This window comes from Phoca vitulina, unplaced genomic scaffold (assembly GCF_004348235.1).
Source record: "Phoca vitulina isolate PV1807 unplaced genomic scaffold, GSC_HSeal_1.0 scaffold51, whole genome shotgun sequence".
In the NCBI taxonomy this organism is placed as follows: domain Eukaryota; kingdom Metazoa; phylum Chordata; class Mammalia; order Carnivora; family Phocidae; genus Phoca; species Phoca vitulina.
The window spans coordinates 11,825,556-11,830,118 of record NW_022589754.1 but is presented as its reverse complement, the minus strand read 5'-3'; the positions used below and the strand labels follow the sequence as shown (position 1 = coordinate 11,830,118).

Below are 4,563 nucleotides of genomic sequence, written 5' to 3'. Positions count from 1 at the left end.
CTCTCAGGAAGTCAGTCAATAAAAAATGAAGGAGGTGACACTACTTCAAATGCAAGGATAGCAATGTAAGACTTCAAGGAACATGTAAAATCAAGGAAACATAACACCAATAAAGGATCACAATAATCTTCCAGTAATTGACCACAATGACATGGAGATCTTCAATTTACCTGAAAAGAATTCAAAATTGTTGTTTTAAGGAAACTCAATGAGCTATAAGAAAACACAGAAGGACAATGCAAGAAAATCCAGTAAACAACACATGAACAAAATGAGAATTCAACAGAGATAGAAATCACAAAAAATAAACACCAAACAGAAATTCTAAAACTGAAAAATACAGTGAATTAAATGAAAAATTCAATAGAGAGGATCAACACTAGAATGGATGAAGCAGAAGAAAAAAACTATAAAGTAGAAGACTGGCCCTTAAGATAACCCAGTCACAGAACAAAGAAAAAAACAATAAAAAAAATGAAGAAAGCCTATATAAACTATGGGCTATAATCAAATGAAGTAATGAGCAAATAATTGGAGTCCCAGAAAGAAAAGAGAGACAGAAGGAGATAGAAAACATATTTAAAGAAATAATGCCTGAGAATATTTCAAATCTGGGAAGAGGATTGGACATCCAAGTTCATGAAATTCATAGGTTCCCAAACAAATACCATTCAAAAAGATCTTCAGTGTTGTATGAAAGGAGAGGTTAGCATTCCCCTTGACAAGGATGGAAGAGGCCCCACAACACACATACAACGAAGGCATTACCACCTACTTCATGGCAACTAACCATCGTTTTTTTTTTTCCAACACATTCTGGCCAAGGTCCACACGCTGCCCACGCAGGCAAGGAAAGCCTCTGCAGACAACTGACCCGAATAGTTAAGGGAGCCAAAACACAGCAGCAGAGGGCATGCAGCACACACCACAAACAAATCCTGAAGAGCCATGCCCTGGACACAATATGACCTCTTTCATAAAGCTATTACTCTCAGGAGCAGGAAACATAACAGGATATTCTAACACAGAGAAGAAGACAGTGATTTAAACAACATGCCAGAACAGAGGAATTCATCCCAAAAGAAAACACAAGAAAAGGTCATGGCCAGAGATAAATCAAAACAGATATAAGAAATATGCCTGATGGAGAATTTAAAGCAACAATCATAAGAATACACACTGGGCTTGAGAAAAGCATAGAAGACATCAGGGAGACTCTTACCACAGAGGAAAAAGAATTAAAAAACAATCAGTCAGGAATGAAAAATACAATAACTGAGATTTGAAACAGGCTGAATGTAATGACCACAAGTATAGAAGAAGCTGAGGAACAAATAAGTGATGGAAAAGAATAATGGAAGGGTGCCTGGGTGGCTCAGTCCATTAAGCGTCTGCCTTCAGCTCAGGTCATGATCCTAGGGTCCTGGGATCAAGTCCCACGTCAGGCTCTCTGCTCAGAGGGGAGCCTGCTTCTCCCTCTTCCTCTGCCTGCCATTCTGCCTACTTGTGCTTTCTCTCTCTCTGTCAAATAAATAAATAAGATCTTTTTTTAAAAGGATGGAAATAATGAAGCTGAACAAAAGACAGAAGAATTATGGATCATGAGAATAGACTTAGAGAAGTCAGTGACTACATCAAATGTAATAACATTCATATCACAGGAGTCCCAAAAGAAGAAGAGAGAGAAAAGGGGGGGCAGAAGCTTTATGTGAGGAAATAATAGTTGAAAACTTCCCTAATCTGGGGAAGGAAACAGACATCCAAATCAAGGAAGCACAGAGAAATCCCATCAAAATCAACAAAAGCAGGCCAACAAAAAGACATATTGTAGTTAAATTTGCAAAATATAGTGATAAAGAAAAAATCCTAAAAGCAGCAAGACAAAAGAAGTCTCTACCTTACAAGGGAAGACCCATAAGGTTAGCTGCAGATCTCTCCACAGAAACTTGGCAAGCCAGAATAAAGTGACATGATATATTCAACATGCTAAATGGGAAAAATCTACAGCCAAGAATATTCTATCCACAAGGCTGTCGTCTTAGGGTTTACAATATATTCTCTCAATCTATGCCTTGCCCCAGGAGATCATGGGATCCTGCTCCTACTGGGGGATGGCAAATATCTTGAAGCAGGCTTGCATTTCAAGTAATAAAATGGTATTAAATACTTTCTGCATCTATTGAGAGGATTGTGTGGTTCTTATCCTTTCCTTTTATTAATGTGGTGTATCACATTGATTGATTTGTGAATATTGAACGATCCCTGCAGCCCAGGAATAAATCCCACTTGATCGTGGTGAATAATTCTTTTAATGTACCATTGCATTTGATATGCTAGTGTCTTGTTTAGAATTTTTGCATCCATGTTCATCAGGGATATTGGCCTTTAACTCTCCTTTTTAGTGGGGTCTTTGTCCTGTTTTGAAAATAAGGTCATGGTGCCCAGTAGAATGAGTTGGGAAGAGATACTTTCGTTAGATTACACCTTTCTGCCCATGGACTCCAATAAGTAAGCATCGTTAAAACCTCCCCTCCCATCACCGTCATGTCTAAGTCAGAGTCTCCCAAAGAGCCTGAACAGCTGCGGAAGCTCTTCATCAGAGGTTTGAGCTTTGAAACAACCGGTGAGAGTCTGAGGAGCCATTTTGAGCAATGAGGAATGCTTACAGACTGTGTGGTAATGAGAGATCCAAACACCAAGCACCCCAGAGGCTTTGGGTTTGTTATATATGCCACTGTGGAGGAGGTGGATGCAACCATGAATGCAAGGCCACACAAGGTGGATGGAAGAGTTGTGGAACCAAAGAGGGCTGTCTCAAGAGAAGATCTCAAAGACCTGGTGCCCACTTAACTGTGAAAAAGATTTTTGTTGGTGGCATTAAAGAAGACACTGAAGAACATCATCTAAGAGATTATTTTGAACAGTATGGGAAAATTGAAGTGATTGAGATCATGACTGACCGAGGCAGTGGCAAAAAGAGAGGATTTGCTTTTGTAACATTTGATGACCATGACTCTCTAGACAAGACTATCATTCAAAAATACCATACTGAGAATGGCCACAACTGTGAAGTAAGGAAAGCCCTATCTAAGCAAGAGATGGCTAGTGCTTCATCCAGCCAAAGAGATCGAAGTAGTTCTGGAAACTTTGGTGGTGGTCGTGGAGGTGGTTTTGGTGGGAATGACAACTTTGGTCGTGGAGGGAACTTTGGTGGTTGAGGTGGCTTTGGTGGCAGTCGAGGTGGTGGTGGATATGGTGGCAGTGGAGATGGCTATAATGGATTTGGTAATGATGGAAGCAACTTTGGAGGTGGTGGAAGCTATAATGATTTTGGCAATTACAACAATCAATCCTCAAATATTGGACCCATGAAAGGAGGAAATTATGGAGGCAGAAGTTCTGGCCCCTGTGGTGGTAGAGGCCAATACTTTGCCAAACCACGAAACCAAAGTGGCTATGGCGGTTCCAGCAGCAGCAGTAGCTATGGCTGTGGCAGAAGGTTTTAATTACTGCCAGGAAACAAAACTTAGCAGGAGAGGAGAGCCAGAGAAGTGACAGGGAAGCTACAGGTTACAACGGATTTGTGAACTCAGCCAACCACAGTGGTGGCAGGGCCTAGCTGCTACAAAGAAAACATGTTTTAGACAATACTCATGTGTATGGGCAAAAAACTCAAGGACTGTATTTGTGAATAATTGTATAACAGTTTATTTTAGTTTCTGTTCTGTGGCAAGTGTAAAGCATTCCAACAAAGGGTTTTAATGTAGATTTTTTTTTTTTTGCACCCATGCTGTTGATTGCTAAATATAATAGTCTGATCATGACGCTGAATAAATGTGTCCTTAAAAAAAAACGGAATGAGCTGGGAAGTGTTCCTTCCATTTCTACTTTTTGGAACAGGTTGAGAAGAGTAGGTATTAATTCTTCTTTAAATTTCTGGTAGAATTCCCCTGGGAAGTCATCTGGCCCTGGACTTTGGTTTGTTGGGAGATTGTTGATTACTGACACAATTTCTTTGCTGGTTATTGGTCTGGTCAAATTTTCTATTTCTTCCTGTTTCAGATTTGGTAGTTTGTATGTTTCTAGGAATTTATCCATTTCTTCTAGATTTCCCAGATTGTTGACATATAATTTTTCATAATATTCTCTAATCAAAATAATTGTTTGAATTTCAAATAATCCAATATAGAAATGGGCAGAAGACATGAACAGACATTTCTCCAAAGAAGACATACAGATGGCCAATAGACACATGAAAATATGCTCAACATCACTTATCATCAGGGAAATGCAAATCAAAACCACAAAGAGATATCACCACACACCTGTCAGAATGTCTACAATCAAAAACATAAGAAACAAGTGTTGGTGAGGATGTAGAGAAAAAGGAACCCTCATGCACTGTTGGTGGGAATGCAAACTGATACAGTCAGTGTGGAAGACAGTGTGGAGGTTCCTCTAAAAATTAAAATGAGGGATGCCTGGGTGGCTCAGTCCATTAAGTGTCTACCTTTGACTCAGGTCATGATCCCAGGGTCCTGGGACTGAGTCCCTCATTGGGCT

The 4,563-nt window shown here is 39.8% G+C and overlaps 2 pseudogenes; both read left to right on the top strand.

The window, feature by feature from the left end:
- The first annotated feature begins 686 nt into the window (after positions 1-686).
- On the top strand, positions 687-804 carry LOC116621914 (annotated as a pseudogene).
- A 1,740-nt stretch (positions 805-2,544) lies between these two features.
- Positions 2,545-3,506, top strand: LOC116621813 (annotated as a pseudogene).
- Positions 3,507-4,563: the final 1,057 nt, after the last annotated feature.